The following is a 26,087-nucleotide window of genomic DNA, read 5'->3' on the forward strand; positions in this document are numbered from 1 at the left end:
CTACCCCGATCCCATTTGCTTCCTACATTTGAAGAATTTTGATTTTGCTGTTATTTTTATGTCCTTTGCTTGCCTTGCATTGCTGAGCTTGCCTCCTCACAGTGATGCTGTCTGGGTTTTTGTTTTTTTGGTTTTTTTTTTTTTTGCTTTGTTTTTAAAATAAAGATCCCCTCTGGGATCTGATCAAATCATGTTTTTTATGTTTTTCTCATTTTTCCCTCAAGTTCACAAGGAAGTCCCTTCCTAAGCAACAGATACTTAATTATCAATTTGGAAATATCTTTTTCTGAGCTGTTTTCCTTATTCACTGACCTTTAGTTCTCATTATCATTTCCTGAAATTAAAAACAGGGGAAAATCTTATTTTCCATTATTATTTGCTCTCTTGGAAATTTACTGTGGACAAGTGCCATAAGGTGATCATGCTGGGTCTCTTAGCGCCTCTCTGATGGACTTACCTTATGGGATCTCATGCTTCCTGAAGGAAGAGCACCAGTCACTGAAAACAGAAGCAGATACAGCCCAAGCACTTTCCTGGCACTGATACTTGTCCTTGTCCTGATTCTTTATTATTCCACCAAAGACATACATCTGAATAAGGGCCAATGAGTTTATAGGACAACTTCCACATATCTTATTTAACCTCTCACAATAACCCAGAGGTAAACTGGGCAACATTCATAATTCTTCATTTAACAAGTGAAGACACTGTGAATCAAAGTGATTGACTGATTCTGTCAAGATCCTACAGATGGTAAAAGGGACCAGGATTTGAATAACAGCCTTCCCACTGCATCCAGCTTCTAAATTTAATGCTGTTGCAGGGAAGGCCTCAAGAATGAACTTTCCAGGGCTCTTCAGATGTTTCCCCTCCATCCGGTCTACTGACTGGCAACTGAAAGACTAGATTTGCCCGTACCTACGTCTGCTTTGGGTTGGCCCCACGGATGGGACAGTGTGTGCCATACTGTGTGGCCAGACCAGAAACAACGAGGCTGTGTGAGGCCTGCAGGTGTAACGCTTCCTTGGGATAAGCACAGAAATCCTTCTGTTTTAGTTTCAAGGTACAGATTCTCGTTCACATTTCCTTAAGAAAAAAGGGTGTGTGTGAGGGAAGTGCTGTGTAGGGAAGGAGACTATGGTAAGTGTTCTCCTAAATTGAAACTGAAACTGACCTGGTGAAGCATGACCGGGGGCACTGTTCTCCCTGCTTCTCAGGAACTGCGAGAACTCTCTCACAGTGGCTCGGTCTCTCCATGTGTCCACTCTCTTCTCTACTTTGTCAGTCTCATCCTGCTGACTTTAGCTTTCATCTGGTCCCTAATGTTCAGCCCAGGCCTGAGCCTACCTCCCAGCCTATGACTCTGGTTACTAACTCAGTCTGTTTCCCAAAACACAATCTTGAGAGATTCATTTGGCTGAGAGCGCCTTCTTCGAAGCCGACCACACCAGTCAGAGGTTGTCTAGCTGCCCATTAAAGTTCTGCCCTTGAGGAGTTCCCATTGTGGCCCAGCAAAAACAAATCCAACTAGGAACCGTGAGGTTGTGGGTTTGATCCCTGGCCTCACTCAGTGGGTTAAGGATCCGGCATTGCCACGAGCTGTGGTGTAGGTCGCAGATGCAGCTCAGATCTGACGTTGCTGTGACTGTGGCATAGGCTAGCTGCTGTAGCCCTGATTGGACCCTAGCATGGGAATCTCCATATGCCTCTAGTGCTGCTCTAAAAAGCAGAAAAAAAAAAAAAAAAAAAAGTTCTGCCCTTGGGACAGAAACTCAACCTTAATCCATTCAATTATGTTTTGTGGAGGGGGATGAGGGGACTATTTAGAATAGAAAAGAAGTTCCCAGAATTCCCATCGTGGCTCAGCAGAAATGAATCTGACTAGTGTCCATGAGGACGTAGGTTCAATCCCTGGCCTTGCTCAGTGGGTTAAGGATCCAGCATCGCCACGAGCTGTGGTGTAGGTTGCAGATGTAGCTCAGATGTGGTGTTGCTGTGGCCATGGCATAGGCCAATGGCTACAGCTCCAATTCAACCCCTAGCCTGGGAACCTCCATATGTCCCAGGTGTAGCCCTAAAAGGACAAAATATAAAAAAAAAAAAGGAAAAGGAGTTCCCTCACCTACCAGCCTGGTAGTTAAGGACCTGCTTTATCACTGCTATGGCTCAGGGCAGGGCTATGGCACGTGTTTCATCCCTGGCCCTAGAACTTTCAAATACCATGGGCACAGCCAAAAGAGAGAGAGAGAGAAAGAAAAGCCCACTGGCCTTATGATCATTCTGAGAGATAAGTACTATTAACCCCATCCTATAAAGGAGGAAACTGAAAATTAAGTCATTTATCAATCCATGAACCGGTTGAACACAGTCTAGCACCATGCCCTCGCATCTTCCACACCCCACATGCCACTTACTACTCACCCCCTGTTCTACCTCATCAAAATTACATAAAAATTAGACAATTTTAGGCCTGCTCTATATTAAGTTTATGCTGATTTTTTTCTGGCAGATAATTAGTATATACTTTACTTTCTGAGAAAAACTGAATTTTATCAATAGAAAATCATGAAAGGTTATTAAAATTTTCCCATTGTATTGCTTTTAATCTAAAAGTGGAAGATTAATAATCAGCCTGAACTTGTTTTAAGCGATTTGTTTGTTTGTTTGTTTTTGGCCCCACTTGCAACAGGTGGAAGTTCCCAGGCCAGGGATAAAGCTCACACCATATCTGTAACCAGAGCCATAGCAGTGATGATGCCAGATTCTTAACCCACTGAGCCACAAGGGAACTCCTTTGTGATTGTTAAATAACTTATCTTTAAATTTTATTTAACTTCTTCCAATCTTTTACGTTATTCCTCATATTTCTGCTCTATAGGAGTTAGTATATTATGGCAAAAAGAGGTTGGGACCTAGATATTTCCACATGGTCTGTATACTCCTTCTGTCCCTGAGGGCACTCGTCAACTGGCCGTGCCTCAGTATCTGCAGATTGAAATGCTTTCAGAACTCAGAAGGTTCTTTTGGAGATCAGATGCCAAATCAGCAAGACAGTCTTTAGAGCATGGCATCAGGATCTTTTTTTCTTTCTTTCTTTCTTTTTATGGCCACATCTGAGGCACATGGAAGTTCCTGGGCCAGGAGTCAAGTCATAGCTACTGCGGCCGGCCTGTGCCACACACAGCCACCGCAACCCTGGATCCAAGCCACATTTGGTCTACCTATGCTGCAGTTTTTGGCAACACCAGATCCTTAACATACTGAGAGAGGCCAGGGATCGAACCTGCATCCTCATAGATACTAGTTGGGTTCTTAACCCACTGAGCCATCACAGGAACTCCTGCATCAGGAACTTGAATGCTCTTTATAACTCATCCTTACCTCAAGTGGAGCAAAGGAACCATGAGGATGAAAGTTTCTCCTGAATTCTTCCTGTGGGACATTGCTGGATGATACAAGGGCTATGAGTCATTTCTTGACACAATGGCCTCAATTGCACACTAGGTGTTTTACATATAGAGTCTATCATTCTTTTCACTACCCTTCCCGATGCTTACTAATTTCCTCACACGACTTCTGAATAAATTCAGTTTCTGAGTCTTAAAGAAAAACATGTTGGCAAGTACGGGAACTGAGACGTTCACCCAACTCTCCCCCCAGGGTCAGGGCTTCCTGTGTGACTGGTTTGTTCTGCCTTACTGGGGTAAATTTAAGTCAACTTACAGTTGATAAGTCCTCAGTGTGACCTGTATCATTAAAGAGAGGGATTTCATTACTGGAACATTTTGTCGTTCATTTCCTTTCTAAATTTTTTTATTCCACAGGGAACAGAAAATCTCTTCCCTGCTGATCAGTTAAATTCATGTAACAGATTTCAGTAAGTATGATTCAAAGGGTTTTTAATTAAGAAATCATTATGAAATAATTTATTTGTAAAGCTGGAACTATGATCTTCCCACCAGCAAAACTGAGTAATGAGAGAATGCCAAGGAGGCAGGCACACACATTCACTTGAAGTTGGCAGTTTGGCTTTCAGTGAGAACAGTTTGTCCTTTAAAAATCCAGTGCTGGTAGGTTATATCCAAAGCTCCAGGGGAAAAAGTTTGTCTCAAAAGAAAGAGGTATCTTCTTTCTGGCTTTTTGCCCTACATAAAAGTGGAAAAATATCAAATGCAGAAAATCAAGGAACGACCTTATGTCAGTGACCCCTGAGCATCCTGATGGGAATTAATTACGTGCCTTGCAGATTATCTGTGAATGTATTTCAGGTCCAGCGAGTTTCCTGAACAAGCTCCCAATCTCTCAGGCAACTTTCACAGAATCAGAATGATTTTACTCTTAGCACCAACAAGCCTGAAGAAAAAGGTAAATTCTGCCAGAAACAAAAATTAAAAACAAAACCAAGAACATAGGGCAGCCTGGGTTAAATGTAATTTTGCTTTTTTATTTTTTCAAGTTTATATCATTTTTTGTCATTGCAGCATTTAATGTTGATTCTGTACTCTTTCTGGAATATTGCTTCACTCTTGTTGCAGCAATATTGACATTCCCTGGGTCTCCTGTGCCCTTCTGACTGTTCCTCCTCTTTCTTAGCTGGGTTCTTTCCTTCCTTCTGCTCTATATCTATGGATACAAATTTCATATTATGGAGTTCCCGTCATGGCTCAGCAGAAACAAATCTGACTGGTATCCACGAGGTTGCAGGTTTGATCCCTAGCCTTGTTCAATGGGTCAAGGATCCAGCGTTGCCGTGAGCTGTGTGTAGGTTGCAGAGAGGGCTCGGAACCTGCATTGCTGTGGCTATTGTGTAGGCCGGAGGCTATTGCTCCAATTCTACCTCTAGCCTGAGAACCTCCATATGTCTCGGGTGTGGCCCTAAAAAGACAAAAAAAATGCAAGTTATAATGCATTTTATGTTTTAGATAATAATTATACCTCACCATGCATTGAGTGCCTGCTGTGTTCCAGACATTGTGCTGTGTACTTTATGTGCATTATCTGGTTTTACCTCACTGCATGTAGTCCTACAAGGCAGATGTTCTCATCGCTAGCTTATTGGTGAGGGAGCTTAGGTTCAGAGATGACCAGAAATTTACCCAAGTCACACATGTAGAAATTTGTGGAGCCAGGATTGAGAAAGATGACCCTCTGGCTCTTAAGCCTATGTTCCCCCTCTATGCCACCTGCTTGCCTTGCCCTGGCGTGTGGTCAGGTGGGCAGGATGGACTCATAGGCAGATGTTGACCTGGGCTATGTGTATGCAGCTAAGGGCAAGGTGGAGGATATGAATCAAGAATTACCGGAATGGGAGAAAAAAATAAGAGGTAATATCTAAGGTCTATTACTTTTTTAAAAATGGAAAAAATTTGGTGTGTTTATATGCTAAAGGGAAAGTGCCAGCAGAGCAGAAGTGTAAGAATTGACAATAATAGCGGCTGACACTTACTAAGCATAGCTGTGTGCCAGGGGCCATGCTAAACACTTTAGCAGGATTATATCACTAATCTTTCATAACACTTATAAAGTAGGTACTGTTATGACTGTGATATTTTACAGATGGGAAAAGTGAGGCTTTGTCTAAGATTATCCAATAAAAGTAATTTAAATAGAGGGGATCTGAGCCGCAGAGCTCAGGAATGCAGAGGTAGACGTCTTTCCTGGTGTGGAAGCCAAGCTTCTCTTTAAGGAGTACTCAGTAAATGCCAAAGCTTTATTTACATCACTTATGATATCCCTCAGGATAGGTAGATAAGACCTCAATCCCAATCCCCACATTAAAGGTAGAGAAAACTGAGCCTGTGTGGCTAGTGACTTGCTCCGATTATTCATCTTGTTTCTCTAAACACTGTCATGAATGATGATAAATGCAGGCTCTACATCCTCTAATCATTATCGGCATTTGTTTCCAACACTTCTCATCTAGGGAAGTGGAATGAGAATTCCTAGCTCAGGAAGTGATATGCTCAGAGCAATATTTCGGGATTGTTTGGCTGCACTGCCCTTCTAAAGAGGTTTGACTCAACTTATGTGGTCAAGATGCTGGCAATCATATCTTTGCTTTTGACAGTGGAATTCTTTTTTTTTTTTTAGCTTTTTAGGGCCATACCTGAGTCATATGGAGATTCCCAGGCTAGGGGTTGAATTGGAGCTAAAGCATCCAGCCTACACCACAGCCATAGCAACGAGGGATCCTTAACCCACTGAGTGAGGCCAGGGATCAAACCTGCATCCTCAAGGATCCTAGTCGGGTTCGTTAACCGATGAGCTCAGAAGGGAACTCCTGACCATGGAATTCTTTTTTGTCTTTTTGCCATTTCTTGGGCCGCTCCTGCGGCATATGGAGGTTCCCAGACTAGAGGTCGAATCGGATCTGTAGCCGGCGGCCTACGCCAGAGCCACGGCAACGCGGGATCCGAGCCGCGTCTGCAACCTACACCACAGCTCACAGCAACACCAGATCCTTAACCCACTGAGCAAGGCCAGAGATGGAACCCACAACCTCACGGTTCCTAGTCGGATTTGTTAACCACTGCGCCATGACAGGAACTCCCTTAATCTTACTTTTAATGATACAGGTATGGTACTGTTTGTGAAATGAACATCCATTTCACTGAATAAGGCAGCTGATTTTCTTTGCTAAAAATTGTGATGCATGGTATATTTTGTTTTAATTGTAAAAAGTTTCTGAAAATAATCAATCAGTAGTAATTGAAAAAATGTTGAAAGAGTATAAGAAATGTGATATAAACTTTTGATGAATGAGAATCTTAAAAGATCCCAACTAAAGACAGTCTGCATGCTATTAATTTTAGACTTAATTGACCAGCAACTAGTATCTGAAATGTTTGTGTTGGTTCCTATTTTCTAAAGCAAAATCCCATTATACACCTCATTTACCCTTTATCACAACTGATATATCACTTAAATACTTTCATCTACAAGTGACAGGAAACTTGGCTTAAATAGATGGAGGTTGGTTTTTCTCATTTAATGAGATTTTGTGAAGTGGCATTCTGGAACTGGGGTGGGATCTCAACAGTATCATCAGGAATCCATGTTCCTGCCACCTTCCACCTCACTATTCTTATAAGATTGTTGGCCTCTTGCCCTCACCATGTGACAGCTGCTCCAGGCATCACATCAGGTGTTTAAGGGTGGAAGAAGGAGGAAGGGAAGGAGCAGGCACTAGGGACAACTTTACTTTTATTAGAAAAGTAAAAACATTCCCCACAGGCTTTCATTGTCCAGAACTGTGTCACTCAGCCGACCTAGCTACAAAGGAGAGAGGAAAAGTGACCCTTTAGCTTCTCCAATGGAGTCTATAGTGAAGGTGAGCAAGAGTGAAGCATTTTGATGTGGAAGTCTGGTTAGCCAACCAGCAGTGTGGGCCACGTAGGATTCTTTTCATCTCCATGTACAGATGGGAAAGCTAGTGTACATACTGTTCACTCTGTCACAAAGAGCAGAGCTGGGGTACAAACTTAAGTCCCCTGATTCCAGCACCCATGTAATCTCCACTGGACTACCCAGTCTTTCTAATTCCTCTCAGGAAGAAGACAGCTCTCAAAGGTGTAGAGCAATGGGGGCATATTATTATTTTTGCTTTTTTTGCTTTTTAGGGCTGCACCTGCAGCAAATGGAGGTTCCCAGGCTAGGGGTCAAATCGGAGCTACAGCTGCCAGGCTATACCACAGCCACAGCAACACCAGATCTGAGCCACATCTGCAACCTACACCACAGCTTACAGCAATGATGGATCCTTAACCCACTGAGCAAGGCCAGGGATCAAACTTGCATCCTCATGGATGCTAATTAGATTCTTTTCCACTCCAGGGATATATTCTAAACAGATCAATTTTAAACCAGTAGCTTTATATCAGTATATCATATGATACCGTCATCATTATTGTTCAATAAATATCATTATTATTCTACTTTCATAAATATGTTTAACAACTAAGCTTAAGATGGATACAGCCCTAAAAAGCAAAAAACAAAACAAAACAAAACCCCAACCTCAAAGGCATAGCTTAAACAGCAATCAGATATGGATGAAGAGAAAGCTGATGAGCTGGAAAGTAATTTAAGTAAATTAGAAAATATTCCAAGATGGCACCATAGAGAAATAAAGAGATAGAAAATAGGACAGAAATTAAGGGGCTTGGGAAGAGCTGACATGTTCTTTTAATTTGTTTCTTAGATATTTTTTTTCCTTGATGAAAAAGAGGCTATTATAAGGCAATAAGCTCTTTAGGGTTTTTTTTTTTTTTTGGATTAAAATATAGTTGATTTACAATGTTGTGCCAATTTCTGCTGTACAGCCAAGTGACCCAATTGTGTGTGTGTGTGTGTGTGTGTGTGTGTGTGTGTGTGTGTATGTATGTATATATATATTCCCTAGTTCTTTAGTTTTTTTTATTTGAGAAACTAAAAAAAGAAAATTACATGGAGGGAAAGTCTTTTTTTTTTTTTTTGGTCTTTTGACCTTTTAGGGCCACATCTGCGGCATAAGGAGGTTCCCAGGCTAGGGGTCCAATCGGAGCTGTAGCCTCCGGCCTATGCCAGAGCCACAGCAACACCAGATCTGAGCCATGTCTTTGACCTACACCACAACTCACCGCAATGCTGGATCCTTAACACACTGAGCGAGGCCAAGGATCGAACCTGCAACCGTTTGGTTCCTAGTTGAATTCATTTCTGCTGCACCATGATGGGAACTCCAGGAAGGAAAGTCTTAAGGGATCTGGACTTTAGGTATGTCAGCATGCAACCTCATGAAAATTTCTTTTATTAGAGAATTAGAATAAATAGCAAGGCAATTAAATAAAGAATATAGTTGCTGTGAGGGCAGATGTAGTTAGGACAGACAAGCTATGTTTAGGCATTTGCTATCCAAACTCTAAATGGAAGAAATTAAAAAAAAATCTTTATGGGAGAATGAGATAAATAATAGTTAAATGGTGATATTTAATGCTTGAGTTTAATGTGATAGGACAGCCTAACTTGTACGTTGGTGAATATATTCCTTTAAGTCTTACTCCAAATATTTATTTATATTAAAGCAAAATAGTTGGGAGGGAAGTAGGAAGGTTAAGCTCATATTTGTATTTTTTGTTGTTAAATCATCCCGATTATTTCAGTCACATCTGGAGCAAGTTTACAATTGAGGACCCCTGCCAAATACAAGGGTCCAATATTTACTTGGAAATATCAACTACAGTCACAAGCAGAATGCCAAGAAGGAAATCATCAATCTCTTTAGAGCTGACTTGTATTTTCAATTATTACAGTACAGCAAGTATCTGATCACAATTTCCGCTCAGAAATAATATAAATTAGCCATGAATGGGCAAAGGCAGGAGATGCTAAGGATTAAATAGAGCATGAAGGCCTTTAGTAAGAAACAACCTGTTTACAAACATAGGGCTGGACAGCTTTTGGAAGTTGTCAAGCAACCATGGCCCCAACCAGGCTTTCTTGTAATAAAGTAAGGAAGGAAAAATATCATTCCAAATTTAAAAAGTAGATTGGTAAAAATTTTAGCAACGTGCTTCTGGGAAAGCTATTTTCTCTCCCCCTAACCTCCCCTCTTAAGTAGGGCATACTGTTCAGAAGTCAAAATCCGCTGGCCAAGTTTCTAGGATAAACAAGACTTTGTGGCTCTAGAATGAGCCCTGTCTTGGAAGCTGATTTAGTTTGGAAACCGGGGTGAAGGGAGAGGAAGAGGGGTTCTTAAATGAAAAGGAATATGAAATTTAAAAGTAAATAATGATTGGATTTCATTCCTGGCACCAGTAGTTCACCAGGCAACTGGGGGCACATATTACAAAATTCAAGCCAGTTTGGCTAAGCCCAGAGCTGGCTGTAGACTGAAGGAATCTCAAGTGTGTAAGCCATCAAGAAGTGGACTTGGGGAGTTCCCATGTGGCACAGGGAGTTAAGGATCCAGCATTGTCACTAAAGTGTCTCATGCCCCTGCTGTGGTGTGGTGGGCTCCACCCCTGGCTTGGAACTTCTGCATGCTCTGGGATCAGCACCCCCTCCCCCGAAAAAAGTGGGACTTGGGCTGTGGTTACAGAGGTGAGTTTTAGAAGAAAACATAAGATTTTGGGGAAAGTAGCATAATATAAACTTTGGGGGAAATGTATGCTTTTTAGGAAAAAACTAACAGTATTTAAGATACAGAATAAGATGTTCCATTGAATAAATTAGAAGAATCTGGTAAGTATCAGAAATGAAAGAAAACAAAGAAAATAAAGGTGGTTGTGGTTGTTGGCTGGTATTTGCTTGAAATGGAAGGCTTTAAAAGCTTTCTTTTAATTCTGCCTTTACAATGATGAAAAGGCCTCTTGATTCAAGAAAAGATGAAAAGTAAGTGTTTCATCTTAAAGAATAGTAGACAAGTTCAGGTTAGTGTTCATTAGCAAGATTGAGGGCTAAAGGGAAAGAGTTGCAAAATGATGATATTTTTCCAGTTTTCAAGATAAAAGAAGGCATTGTTCATTGAGCTAGTAACATTTTGTATTAACAAAATTATATTTTTTATAATTCTAAAAGTCTACTTTTTTGCCCTTCAGCTTATGGAGATATAAAGAACTTTGATTTGTTTTAAATGCTTTGAAATACAGTTCCAATGATAGCAGCAAGGTATAAAAATTAACAATGTTTTAAAAATTGTATACTCTGGGAGTCCTGTCGTGGCTCAGAAGTTAACGAACCTGACTAGTATCCATGGGGACTCGGGTTCGATCCCTTAGCAGGTTAAGGATCCGGCGTTGCCATGAGCTGTGGCGTAGGTCACAGATGTGGCTCGGATTCTGAGTTGCTGTGGCTGTGGTGTAGGCTGGCAGCTGCATCTCTGATTCAACCCCTAGCCTGGGAACTTCCACATGCTGGGGTGTGCCCTAAAAAGACGAAAAAAAAAAAAAAAAGAAAAAAATTGTACAATCTGATGTAAAAGAGTCAATGGCAACCTAAGTTTTTCTTAATTGTGCGTTGTTTCTAAACCCTGTAAAAGATGAGTTTATCTTAGGATTTATCAACCACTCCACACTTGACATTTTGAGCCCGCTAATTCCCAGATGTGGGGGCTGTTTTGTGGATTTTGGAACATTTAGCAGCATCCCTGACCTCTCCCTACCAAACCCTAATAGCTTCCCCAACCCTAAGCTATGGCAACCAAAAACATCTCCAGATGTTGACAGATTGTCCTGAGGTAGGGGGCGGAGGTGGATGTGTGTGTAAAATCACCCCCAAGTGCAAATCACTAGTTTAAATAGTGTTGAGATAAACCACTTAAGATGCACCTTCTAATTACAGTAGAAATAAAGCAAACTTATTTTCTTAATAGATTTAGTCTCAATACTAGAGTGTTTGTGACAAAGTGACTGGCATTGAGATGATGCATATAAAGCACCTAGACTGTGGCTGTCACTGCTTGAGAACTTCAAAATGTTAGTGATGATAATGATGGCTCCCAAGAGGACAGAAAGAAAGAGGGGAGGAGGGTGAGGAAGGAGGAGGACGGAGAAGAGGGAGAGTGAGAGGATGATGACGACAGAGCATAGCCATACTTTCCAGGCTCGGAAGTGTGAGACTCTCAGGTGACACTGGGTCGGCGCTTGTGACCAGAAAGGACATAGTGGAGAGAGAGGCAGTCAGGTGGGGCTAGAAGGATTCGATGGGTTTTTCCTCAAATTTTTTGGTGTTCCTTGTTATAGTGATCTCTAAGGCTTAATTCCTTTACACACATGGCATTTTCTGGTCCCAAATAAGGTTGCTTTGGCTTTGTCAGGGCAGCTATCAAACAATTTGGATTTATTTCCAGGACAGATTGAGAGAAATAGATCTAATTATTCACTGATTCAGTTCATGCTTTAAATTTCCTCATATTGTATTTATATCTATTGATGTCCACATCCATTTTGCATGTAGATTCAAAAAAATATTATTGGATGTAAGGCACTCAGTAAATGCTGATTGCATATACTTTCATTAACTCAGAAGTGAAGGATCTTCTGAGGCAGATGTTGGCTTGTGCATTTAAAGAGTGGATCCCGCTGTGTAGCACTGAGAACTATATCTAGATACTTATGACGGAGCATGATAATGGGAGAAAAAAGTATGTGTACATGTATGTGTAACTGGGTACCCATGCTGTACAATGGAAAAAAAATAGTGTTGGGGAAATAACAATAAAATATACATATATATAAAAGAGCAGATGGGGGACTCAGAAAGTGTAAGCAAGTTAAGCTAGTTAAAGCTAGTTTAGTAAGTGAGTCTGGGATGATCTTCACATGTGAACACAGGTCTTTCTCCTCACAGGCCCACAGCTGTTTTTGCCACCCCACAGCTGCTCCTTGTGAATGTGTGGGCTTAAAACTCAGCAGAGGCAAACCACCCAACTCCTGAGAGATGGCAGATGGCCGACTTCCTCCTCATACTTCTCCTGCCTCGCACTTTTCCTCTATTCCTCCTGTCAGTCGCTGAGGCCTCTCAGTAACATCTTGCTGCGCCTCGTCCTGCCTCGGGAGCCAGACTTCAGGAGTTGGTGTGAAGTCGCACTTGGGGTCCCCGTTGCACCGAGCTACAACCCTCCCAACAACTGTGACAGTGGTGACGCATCTTGGTTTTGCACCAATTGCAGAGAGCAAGAAGGACACTTCAAGGGGCTATAGGACCTTGCTCTCTAGCCAGGCAGATATCGGCCAACAGGTAGATGTGAGTACAATTGGACTGATTTGAAACTGTCGACATGTCGATGGCAAGTCTGTGTGCCCCATGCACAGTGAGGCCAAACAACCCCAAAGGTTGGAGTTTGGGGCAGAGGAGGGTTTACTGTAGGGCCTTGCACAGAGACAGGGGGCTTGTGCCCCCCTCCCCAACTCCAAACTCACCAAAGGGTTTCAGTAAAGCATTTTTAAAGACTAGGTGAGAAAAGGAGGTCTCAGGATATGTGATCAGCTCTTGCACAATTCTCTGCTTGGCTGCTGGTGAGGTCACAGGGTGGTGTCACAGGGGTTATCAATCCTTGGGTGCCAGTAGGTCTGGGGGCAAGTTAACGTCTTCCATTTGGTGGAGGATTTCCATACCTGTAAAACAACTTAGGAAACTTATCTGAAACTTCAGAGAGGAGCTAAAGCAGAGGAATGGGGCAAGGGCCTGTCCTGGGAAGCCCCCTTAAAGTCCTGCTTGGTACAGATATAGTTTCTTCTCTTGGTAAATTGTTGCTACCCTGAGCCCTTGCCAGTCTTGCCCTAGTCCTAGGCCCATCTTCCCAAATATTTTAAAATATTTCTAATATTACCTTACTCAGGCTAGGGCTTTGAATAATTTTAGCTAACGACTGAGTTCTATTAAAAAATTGAGCTTGCAGGTCACACCAAGATGGGTGGAATATTAGGAGAGATTTGCCAATTAGATGGGATACATGGCTAGTAATTGGAACTGACTTCAGAGGATTGAGTTGGAAATACGATAGTAAATCTGAAGCTGAGTGTTGATGATAATCACTGCCTCAAAGGGAAAGGTGAGTGGAGAATAAAGAAAGAGGACAGTGCCTGGCACAGGGTGTTGTTCAATAAATACTGTGACTGAAACAAATAATTGAATACATGACTGCATGATAAGTAGAAGTACCACCTCAGGATATTTGTTTTTATGATGGTTGAACAAGATAATTAATCAGTGCAACACGTGAGAAGCACTTGGTTTATGTTGGTTTGGGCTAGGACACAAAGTTGAACCCAACCAAAGACTATGATTTAGACAGGAACATGAAGTTGAGAAATGAGAAACTGTATGCAGCAAGGAATTGATGGGCCAGAGAAAGGTCTGGTATTTTTTTTTTTTTTTTTTTTTTTTTTGTCTTTGTAGGCTGTACCGGTAGCATATGGAGGTTGTCAGGCTAGGGGTCTAATCTAAGCTACAGCTGCTGGCCTATGCCACAGCCATGCAATGCCAGATCCGAGCTGCATCTGCAGCCTACACCACAGCTCACAGCAACATCAGATCCTTAACCCACTGAGCAAGGCCCGGGATCAAACCTGAAATCTCATGGTTCCTAGTCGGATTTGTTTCCCCTTGCCACGATGGGAACTCGGAAAGGACTGGTATTTTAAAGGAACTGAAAGATAATGAGCAGAGAATAAAAGCCACGACAGAGCTCAGGCATGTGAAAAAAATTTCTCCTGATTCTGGTTTTAGCGGAAGTAGAACAACCAGCTCTATGAGTTAATTCTCCCACTATACTCGACCTTACTAAACTTACACTACTGAGCTCAACATGGGCCCCATTGTTTTCCCCCCCTTTTTGGCTGCATCCATGGCCAGGAATTGAACCCACGCTACAGTTGCAACTGGAGCCTGGCGGTGAACATGCCAGATCCTTAACCTCCTGCACCACCAGGGAACTCCATGGGCCCCATCTTCTAAGATAAATGTTGATGTTGAGAATGTGTAAATGCTCTAAGAGAGTGGCAGATGAGCAGGATCGACCTAATGGCTGTGTGACACCTGGCACTCTCAGAAGCACAGCACCTGGTTAAAAGCTATGTGACTGTCTTGAAATTTTTAGTAATTTTATCTTTGAACTTGTGTTTTGTAAGTGAAGTCCAATGGGAAAGAGCCCACTTGTGGGTGCTCATGTCTTCGAGCCTTGGGGTGTGTCCTTAGTCAGCACTGGTGGACATTACCTGATGTCTATGACACGATTAACTTGTTTTGAGTCTCACTGAACCCCCACGAATCGTGGGCCCCCTGATCCCTGTGCTGGTGTTTCACTTCAACATGTCTACAATGGCAGAGGTGACTGCAGCCACAAGAGGCCACACTATCCATCAGAACCAGACCTTGCTTGCAATGCAGAAAGAAGATGATGGCATTCCAAGAATAGGAATAACCTAGTAACCCTATCATATCCTTTCTTTCTTGGGTAACTTGACTGTATGAGGCAAGCCCTTATACTGAAAAGGATGATAAAAAAGGGAAGGGAAACATAAGGCCGCTCATAGTTCCTTTTCCTTTCAATCCTTCCTTTCTCATCATCAGGTAGAGAGTATTGGTAGAATGTGCACATATCAAGAAGTGAAACAAAATGTGTTGTGAAGCATGTTCATTGTTGTGATAAAAATGGAACATTGCATTTATGAGTCACAAAATACAAACTGTATTTTTGGTGATACCGCACATAAGACAAAAGCTCTTAAAATTTGTATTTAAAACTGGTGTTGTGTAAATGGTAGGATTCTTTCTGGCAGTTAAAATTTATTTTTAAAAAATATTATTAAATATAGTTGATTTATAATGTGTTAATTTCTGCTGTACAGAAAAGTGGTGTGTGTGTGTGTATATATATATATATATATATATATGTTTTTTTCATATTTTCCATTATGGTTTATCACAGGATAAATTGAATATAATTCCCTGTATAGATAAACAACTAGATTCTTCCCTTCCAGGAGTTTTATAATGTCTTATTTTTAAGTCTTTAATCCACTTTGAGTTTATTTTTGTGTATCGTGTGAAGGTGTGTTGTAACTTCATTGATATTCATACAGCTGCCCAGCTTTCCCATCACCACTTGCTAAAGGGACTGTCTTTTCCCCACTGAATATTTTTGTGTCTTTTGGTGAAGATTAATTGTCCATATAGATGTGTAGATTTGTTTCTGGGCTCTCTATTCTATTCCATTGATCCAAATGTCAGTTTTCTGCCAATACCATGCTGTTTTGATTACTGTAGCTTTTGTAGTATTGTCTGAAGTCTAGGAGAGTTATGCCTCCTGCTTTTTTTTCCCCTTAGGATTGCTTTGGCAATTCTGGGTCTTTTGTGGTTCCACATAAATTTTTGGTTTGTTCTAGTTCTGTGAAAAATGTCATGGGTAATTTAATAGGGATCACATTAAATCTTTAGATTGCTTTGGGTAGTGTGCTAGCAGTTAAAATTTTTCTTTACCTAGAATGGCAATTACATCTACTCTGCTTTTTAAAAATTATTTTTTGAAAAATTATAAAATATACAACATAAAATTTACTGTCTTAAGTATTTTTAAGTGCAATTCAGTGGCATTAAGTACTTCAACATTGTTGTTAAACACTGCCATCCATCTCTAGAACTCTTTTGTCTTATAAAACCAAAATTCTCTGCCCATTAAACAATCACTTCCTGGAGTTCCTGTCATGGCACAGTGGTTAACGAATCCAACTAGGAACCATGAGGTTGCGGGTTTGATCCCTGGCCTTGCTCAGTGGGTTAAGGATCTGGCATTGCTGTGAGCTGTGGTGTAGGTCACAGACGTGGCTTGGATCCCACGTTGCTGTGGTTCTGGCACAGGCCAGCAGCTACAGCTCTGATTAGACTTCTAGCCTGGGAACTTCCATATGCCATGGGAAGCGGCCCTAGAAAAGGCAAAAAGACAAACAAAACACAATCACTCCCTGTTATTCCCTCCTTCTAGCTCCTGGCAACCACCACTTTACTTTCAGTCTCTATGAATTTTGCTAGATACTTCATATAAACAGAATCATAGAATATCTGTTCTCTTGTGACTGTCTTATTCCATAATGTTTCACTTAGCATAATGTCCCCAAGGGTTCAGGCATATTGTAGCGTATCACCAGATTTCCTTCCTTTTTTAACGCTGAATAATTTGCCTTTGTATATACATACCATGTCATCTGTATCCATTCATCTCTTGATGGACATTTGTTTGCTTCTATCTCTTGGCTATTGAGAATATTGCTGCTATGAACATGGATGTACAAATATCAGTTCAAGTCCCTGCTTTCAATTCTTTGGTTATGTGCCCAGAAGTAGAATTGGTGGATCATATGGTAATTCTATTTTCAAATTTTTGAGGAACTGCCATAATATTTTCCTTAGTTGGTGCACGAATTTACATTTTCCTTAGTGGCTGCACCAATTTACATTCCCACCAACAGTGCACAAGGGTTCCCGTTTTTCCACATTACTTGCTAAAGGTTGTTATTTTCTTTTGTTAGTAGCCATCCTTTTTTTAAATAATGATTTTTATATTTTTCCATTATAGCTTGTTTACAGTGTTCTGTCAATTTTCTATTGTACAGCAAGGTTACCCAGTTACACATACATTTTTTTCCTACATACCATTCTCCATCATAAGGGACTAGATAGTAGCCAGCATAGTAGGTGTGAGTTGGTATCTCATTAGGGTTTTGATTTGCATTTCCCTAATGGTTATTGATGTTGATGCTGTTATACTTTTTTTTTTTTTTGCTTTTTAGGGCTGCCCCTAAGGCATAGGGAGGTTCCCAGGCTAGGGGTCAAATCGGAGCTACAGCTGCCAGGCTATACCACAGCCACAGCAACACCAGATCTGAGCCACATGTGTGACCTACACCACAACTCACAGCAAGGGCAGATCCTTAGCCCACTGAGGCCAGGTATCAAACCGTCAATCTCATGGTTCCTAGTCAGAATCGTTTCTACTGTACCACAATGGGAACTCTGACGCTGTTAAACTTAAGAACTTGATAAATAATTGTAAAGGAGGAAGCTTTACATATTAGTACTTTAATGTCCTTTTCTCTCTGCATTTTTTAAATTGAAGTATAGTTGATTTACAATTTTATGTTTTCAGGTATACAGCAAAGTGATTCAGTTTTATATATACATATATTTATAAATCTGTATTTCAGATTATTTTCCATTATATGTTTTTACAAGGTATTGAATATTTTCCCCTGCATTATACCGTAAATCCTATTGCTTATGTGTTTTAAATATGCGTAGTGTGTATATCTTAATCCCATACTCCTACTCCCTTTCTTTCTTCTTTGATAACCGTAAGATTTTAGTGTCTATGAATTTGTTTCTGTTTTGTAAATTCATTTTTATTATCTTTAGATTCCACGCATAAGTGGTATCATATAATATTTGTCTTTTTGAACAAGTTGCCCCACATTTTTATTCTGCACTGGATTCTGGAAATTGTCACCAGCTCTGCTGATGGGAAAAAGGAATAATTGAGAAAACGGTCTGGATAGCGACTTAACCCAAGTTTAGAAAATCTCTTTGCAAGGAGATAATGATCACTTGTTGCCCCTCACTCTTGACTATGGAAATAGAGAAAACAGACCTGGTGAGCTTTAGAGTTTGTTTATAAAGGAAAACCACCTAGCACAAAGTGATGCAGCTTGTAAAAGATGTGGTTGATTTCACATTAGATTTCAGTTTTTTTTTTTTTTTTTTTTTTTTTTTGTCTTTTGTGTTTTTAGAGCCTCACCCTTGGTGCCTAGAAACTCCCAGGCTAGGGGTCTAATCTGAGCTGTAGCCGCTGACCTACACCACAGCCAAAGCAATGCCAGATCTGAGCTGCATCTTCGAACTACACCACAGCTTATGGCAATGCCGGATCCTTAACCCACTGAGTGAGGCCAAGGATCAAACCTGTGTCCTCATGGATACTAGTCAGATTCATTTCCTGCTAAGCCACAGTGGGGTACTCCTGGATTTCAGCTTTGACTCTGTCATAGTCACCTGTGAAAATACTGGGTTAATTGTTAAATTCCTCTCTGAGCCCTGATTGGTCAGGAGGGCAGTGGGGGCAGGTCCTGAGATGGGGCCCTTGTTGTCTTGGAGGGTACTTGCCTTGTTTGAGGCTCTTGCAATGCTTTCAAACAAGCAGGAGTGAAGGGGGAAAAGGATACTTATCTGTCAGCCAGGAGAATTGGGCCATTTCTGCAGGCCTAGAAGTTATGGGGAATCTGAGGATTCAATATTCTCAAGTGCATCCAAGCAGCTATCCCCATTCCAAGTCTCTAGTCCTATTCCTTCCCACCCAAGACTCTTCTTGGGTGTACACTTGCCTAGGCTGAGGAGTCCTTCTTCGAAGTTGTGCCAACTCTTAGGGTTTAAGTCCTGGGCCTGATTGCAGCTCTCTTTTCTTCAGCCCCAGGAAATGAAGGTCTCTTTAAATATTTCCAAGGAGATTTTGATTCTCACATTTTGTTTGAAATTCATGATTGTTGCCCTGCACCTGCCTGTTAGGGGCTACATGGGGGCTCATTGTTGCACCTTCCATTTTTCTTTTCAAAGCTATGAGTGATTTGGGGCAGTTAGGTACCCTATTCCAGAATTACTCTAGAATCTGTACCTCTCAAACGCCAGAGATAAGGCATGAATTTATGCATCCTCTCCACCTGTATCACTTCCTCTTTACAGGAGGTGAACATTTTAGCAATTGCTTCCAGGAGCTATTGGTTTCAATTCCCCCCCTCCCCATCACCAGTGATGAGAACTATATTGCCCTCCAATCAGTGGGTGATCTAATTGAAGAATCTCATCCTTTAGAATTGGTTTTCTGGGACCACTCCTGGTACCAACCATTTTTAATTAGGTTTCTTAGAAACAGTCAAACCTAGGGGTTTAGGCTCATTTGTCTGCTTTAGGAGCACTCTTCTGGAGAAAGCCTGCACCGTAATAAGGGATGCAGGATAAGGAAAGAGAATTGGCTAAGCAAGGTTGTGGTATCTGGTAGAGTCTAGTCTCTGCTAATCCAAGAGGGTGTGTGTACAGCTCTGAAGCACACACACATCACGACATAAAATTGTCCCACTTTGAGACTCAAAGTCAGCCTTTTGAACTCCAGTATTAGTCAGGCATTGGCTCCAGGGTATGCTTGGGGGTGGGGCATGAGCTCCAGGTGAACTGCCCCGTGGCTGAAGGCAGTTCTCCAGAGAAGGAGGCAACTGTGAGCCATTAGCAGCCACCATTTACATATAGTAGCTGAGGAATAGGCAACTGGCATCAGATGTAGCTTCCACCCTGCTTTTGGATGGTGACTAGTATGGACTATTTCACTAGGACCCCTTACTCTCTTGTTTCTAGTTGGGTTTAAAACAAAACAAAAAAAACCCCAAAAAACAAACAAAAAAACACAGAGAGCCCTAGCACTGGATCACATAGAATGAAATCAAGGTTTCTATGCACCTGGCTTCCTCCCTGTAAGATCATCTTAGCTGACTGCATCCTTTGATCAAGTCAAGATAGCCCAGTCCTCATAACTGTCTCTTTCCAGGTTTTGGTAACCTCTCCGTTCCCTCATCCTTCAAACCTGAGTGTTACATTACCCCTTCTAGTTCCTTTAAGCCCTATCTACATTTTGTTAATAATCTCTTTATAAAATGTTTGTTGAATTATTTTGAGTGTGTTGTGACCTGTGGACTCTAATGCAGTATGCCACCCTGGCAGCAATTGATGTGATCAAGAAGATAAAAAGTTTTTACTCAAGTACACTAAGCATCCATCAAAGATTTTTAAGTAGCAGAGTGAAATGATCTGACTTTTCTTGAACTCTTAACTTTAATTTCTCTTAGCTGCATGTACCATGTAGGTTTTCCGGTAATTTTTCTCAAGAAAAGAGAACATTACATTTTTTGAGCCCTCATATTTCTAATACTGTGTGTGTTTGTGGTCTGCATGACTAAGGGATGACTGGTTGGGCATAAAATTCTTGAGTCATTGTTCTATCCTCTCAACTCTGTAGATACCTTTCTAGTATTCAGGAAAGAAGATGCTGGTGAATCTTATTTTTTATTCCATTTTTCCTGTCTCCATACCTACTGGATTGTCCCCTTGAATCTGGCAGCACTAACCTAGCCAGAACACAGACTGGGACTTGAACGCAAGTGCTAGGACTCGAACCCAGCCTAAACCCAGATTGGGACTTGAACCCACAGTTTTAAATTAGAATCACTCACCTGGTGTCTGGACTTACTGAGGTTCAGGTTCTTCCTGCCTCCGCACAGAGGGAATTCAGTGAGAGACAAAGTAATAAGCAAGAAATAGATTTATTAAAATAGGATGCTTGTGAGAGATGCAAGCTGTTGGGCAAGGAGGCTCTGCCCACCCCCCCACCCTGTGGGCTACAGTTTTATCATCCATGTGGAGTGGGGGTTGGAAAACAGGCTTCTTCCTCTTTTTTCAAGCAGTAGCTCCTCCTTAGTATGTGGTAAGGTGTATATTCAAATCAGTGTAAGGGCAGCACTCAACTCCTGCCCTTGATCTGAATCTGCAAGCAGGCTTCACCCCATCCCCCATCCAATGACCTGAGGCAATTCTCGCACCTCTACTCATCAAGCAAGCCTGCCCGGTTCTGAAGGCTTTCTTGAGCAATTATTAACTCAGCGTGGTCTCCCAACATCCCCTAGGTTTCCCTCACTGTCTATGGTCCCTTATTGGTACTTGAACAACTACCTGTGCCTACTCCATCCCTGTCACCCTGAAACCTATGATTTATATACTCTGCCACAAGGTACCTTAATGTATCTTTTCTTATATTTGACAAAATCTTTATCTCCTATAGGACTTTTTAAAAAGTTTTTTGACTGATTTGATGATGGCTTCTGATCCACGCTTTAAAGCGTTCTTCCACAGGCACACTATAGAATTCTTAGTAATTTTTTTTTTTTTTCTCTTAGGTCTGTCATTACTCTCTCCATTTACATTTTTGGTCTTTGTCCTCTATGTTTTGTGCCAGCTTCTTTGGCCTCTGTTCCATACCTCTGATTTTCTTTAGTCAATTCTACTCCTCACTACTCCAATGAAAGGCTTAATAACTACATTGAATTTTGTTTACTGGCAATCCTTACTTATTTTAATTTGCTCCCTTTTTAGCTGATGTGTCTTTATGACTTCTTGTTTTATGTAAGACTTTCTGAATTATGGAGGCAATGTCTTGGATGCTGAGGTACTCTAAAAATTTAGTTTCTTGTAGTACATCTTTTCCAAAGTTACATTCTTTGCTGCCTCACGATAATTCACTCATTGCTTCAATTATTTAAGCACTTGATGAGATACTTGCTGTTTCAGTGAGTAGTTTGGGATAGACCTGAGAAAAAAGAGACAAAAAACTCTCTTCTCATGAAGCTTACATTTGGATGACAGGAGAAAGACAATAAAAAGGGATTATTGGATGGCTCAGTGGAAAGCTAGCATCCATGAGATTGTAGCTTCAATCCCTGGCCTCGCTCAGTGGGTTAACCATCTGGTGTTGCTGTAAACTGTGGTGTAGTTCACAGACACGGCTCAGATCTGGTGTGGTAGCTGTAGCTCCAATTCGACCCCTACCCCGGGAACCTCTACATGCTGCAGGTGTGGCCCTAAAAAAAAAAAAAAAAAAAAAGGTTGGGATAATTAATTAGATACTACAAAATGTTGGAAAGGTTAAATGTTCCAGGAAAAACAAAGAGATTAAGAGGACTGGATGGTGCCCTCAGGGGAGACTTCATTTTGAAGGTGACATTTGCTCAAAGACTTGAAAGATGCCTGGGAATTCTTCATGCGGCTCTCTGAGGAAGAGCTTTTCAGGTGGTAGCTCAGTAAGTGCAAGGTGGGTCATGTAGGACTGTGCCTGGTGTGTCTGAGGAACAGTGAGGAGGCCAGTGGGGCTGCAGCACAGTGAATAGGGGAAGGAAGATAGGCAAAGAAGCCAGAAAGGTAACCTGGGGATATGTCAAAAGAGTTTTTGGCTCTTAGCTTAAAGAAGATGAAAAGTCATTGGACAGTTTTGAGCAAAGATACTATCTGATTGCATTCGAAGGAATCTTCTTCCACCATTCTGTTGAGAATAAGGGGAGAGGAGGAATGGTAGAAGAGAGATGAGTTAAAAACAAACAAACAAAACCCTTGCTGTATTTCAAGAAAGAGAAGATTAAAGTTAAGGACCGGGTGATCACAGTGGAGGTAATGGGAACTGGTCAGACCTCAGATATATTTTATAGGTAGAACTAGAAGGATTTCCCAACAAACTAGCTGTGAGTTTTGAGAGAAAGTAAGAGGTCAGTATAACGCCTTATTTTCAGCCTAAGCAGTTATGCAGATTCCATTATCATCTGGGATGGGAGAAAATGCTTGTGAAGTAGTTCAGATTAAAATTTTGTTTGGGACATGCTAAATTTGAAATGAATAGTAATGAAAATATCACACTGAAAATTTATTTTTTATTGAAGAATAGTTGATTTACAATATATTAGTTTCAGGTGTACAATATAATTCAAAATTTTTATAGATTTTATTCCATTTAAAGTTATTATAAAATATTGGCTATGTTGCTTGTGCTGAATAATATTCACTTGTACCTTATTTTATACATAGTAGTTTGTACCTCTTAATCCCCTGACCCTATTTGTCCTTCCCCTCTTCCCTCGCCCTATTGGTAACCACTAGTTTGTTCTTTAAATACATGATTCTGTTTTTTGTCATATTCACTGGTTTGTTGTATTTTTTAGATTCTGCATGTAAGTGATATCACACAGTATTTATCTTTCTTTGTCTGACTTACTTCACTTAGCGTAATGCCCTCAATTTCATTATATCGTTGCAAATGGAAAAATTTTTTTATGGCTGAGTAGTGTTCCAGTGTGTGTGTGTGTGTGTGTGTGTATTTTTAATTTTTTAATTTAATGAATTTTACTATATTTATTCTTATACTACCATCATCACAACCTAATTTTAGAACATTTCCATCCCAAACCCCCAGTCCACTCCTTCCTCCTCCTCACCTGTCCCCTTTGACAACCATAAGTTTTGTAGTTTGTGAGTCAATTTCTGTTCAGCAAATAAGTTCATTTGTACCCTTTGTTAAGATCCCACATATAGGAGTTCCCGTCGTGGCGCAGTGGTTAACGAATCCGACTAGGAACCATGAGGTTGCGGGTTCGGTCCCTGCCCTTGCTCAGTGGGTTAACGATCCGGCGTTGCCGTGAGCTGTGGTGTAGGTCGCAGACGTGGCTCGGATCCCGCGTTGCTGTGGCTCTGGCGTAGGCCGGTGGCCACAGCTCCGATTCGACCCCTAGCCTGGGAACCTCCATATGCCGCGGGAGCGGCCCAAGAAATAGCAACAACAACAACAACAACAACAAAAAGACAAAAGACAAAAAAAAAAAAAAAGATCCCACATATAACTGATAGCATATGATATTTGTTTCTCACTGTCTGACTTATATGATAATTTCTAGGTCCATCCATGTTGCTTCAAATGCCATTATTTCATTCTTTTTTATGGCTAAGTAATATTCCATTGTACATGTGCACCACATCTTCTTAATCTACTCCTCTGTCAATGGACATTTAGGTGGCTTCCATGTGTTGGTTATTGTATAGAGTGCTGCAATGAACATTGGGGTGTATGTATCTTTTTCAAATTATCATTTCCTCTGGATAGATGGCGAGGGGTAGGATTGCTGGGTCATGTGGCAGTTCTATTTTTTTTTAATTTTTTTAGTTTTATTGAAATATAGTTAATTTACAAGACTGATAATTTCTTCTGTACAACAAAGTGACCCAGTCATATGTATACATATATCCATTCTCTGATTCTTTTCTCCCATAGATTATCACAGACTTTTTGATGATGGCCATTCTGGCTGGTGTAAGGTGGTACCTCATAGTAGTTTTGATTTGCATTTCTTAAATAATTAGTGACACTGAGCATCTCTTCATGTGTTTTTTGACCATCCGTATGTCTTCTTGGAGAAATGTCCACCCAGATCTTGTGTCCATTTGTTGATGGGGTTGTTTGCTTTTTCGGTATTGAGCTGCAGGAGGTGTTTATCTATTTTGCAGACTAATCCCTTGTCAGTTGCTTCATTTGCAAATATCTTCTCCCATTTAGTGTGTTGTCGTTTTGTTTTGTTTAGGTTTCCTTTGTTGCACAAAACTTTTAAGTTTAATTAGGTCCTATTTGTTTATTTTTATTTTTATTGTCTTTACTCTAGGAGGTGGATCTGAGAAGATATTTCTGTGGTTTATGTCAGAGAGTATTAGGGCTATGTTTTCCTCAAGGAGTTTTATAGTATCTAGTCTTAATATTTAGGTCATTAATCCACTTGAGTTTATTTTTATGTGTGGTTTTAGAGAGTGTTAGAATTTCATTCTTTTACATGCAGCTGTCCAGTTTTGCCAGCATCCCTTATTGAAGTAACTGTCTTTTCACCACTGTGTATTCTTGCTTCCTTTGTCTTAGATTAGTTGACCATAGGTGTGTGGGTTTATTTATTTATTAATTTTTTGTCTTTTGTCTTTTTTTTTTTGTTGTTGTTGTTGTTGTTGCTATTTCTTGGGCCGCTCCCGCGGCATATGGAGGTTCCCAGGCTAGGGGTCGAATCGGAGCTGTAGCCACCGGCCTACGCCAGAGCCACAGCAACGCGGGATCCGAGCCACGTCTGCGACCTACACCACAGCTCACGGCAACGCCAGATCGTTAACCCACTGAGCAAGGGCAGGGACCGAACCCGCAACCTCATGGTTCCTAGTCGGATTTGTTAACCACTGCGCCACGACGGGAACTCCAGGTGTGTGGGTTTAATTCTGTTCCACTGGTCTATATTTCCGTTTTTTTTTTGGTGCCAGTACCATACTGTTTTGATGACTGTAGCTTTGTAGTGTAGTCTGAGGTCAGGGACCCTGATTCCTCTAGCTCCATTTTTCTTTCTCAGGATTGCTTTGGCTATTCAAGTTCTTTTGTGTTTCCACACAAATTTTAAAATATTTTGTTGTAGTTCTGTGAAAAATGCCACTGGTAATTTGATAGCGCTTGCATTGAATCTTTAAACTGCCTTGTTGCATATAATCATTTTGACAATAATGATTCTTCCAGTCCAAGAGCATGGTATATCTTTCCATCTGTTTGTATTATCTTCAGTTTCCTTCATCAGCATCTTGTAGTTTTCACAGTACAGGTCTTTTGTCTCTTTAGGTAGGTTTATTCCTAGGTATTTTACTTTCTTTGATGCAATGGTAAATAGGATTATTTCCCTAATTTCTCTTTCTGATCTTTCATTGTTAGTATATAGAGATGCAACCTATTTCTGTGTATTAATTTTGTGTCCTGCAACTTTACCGAATTCACTGATGAGCTCTAACAGTTTTCTGGTATCATCTTTAGGACTTTCTGGGTATGGTATTTCATCTGCAAACAGTAATTGTTTTACTTCTTCCTTTTCAATTTGAATTCCTTTTAATTTCTTTTTATTCTCTGATGGCTGAGGCTAGGACTTCCAAATTATGTTTAATAGTGGCAAGAGCAGACATCCTTGTCTTGT

This window comes from Sus scrofa, chromosome 9, assembly GCF_054392235.1.
Source record: "Sus scrofa isolate SSC_HxYL_T2T_F1_AM1 chromosome 9, Sscrofa_HxYL_maternal_Yorkshire_Landrace_v2.0, whole genome shotgun sequence".
NCBI classification, from domain to species: domain Eukaryota; kingdom Metazoa; phylum Chordata; class Mammalia; order Artiodactyla; family Suidae; genus Sus; species Sus scrofa.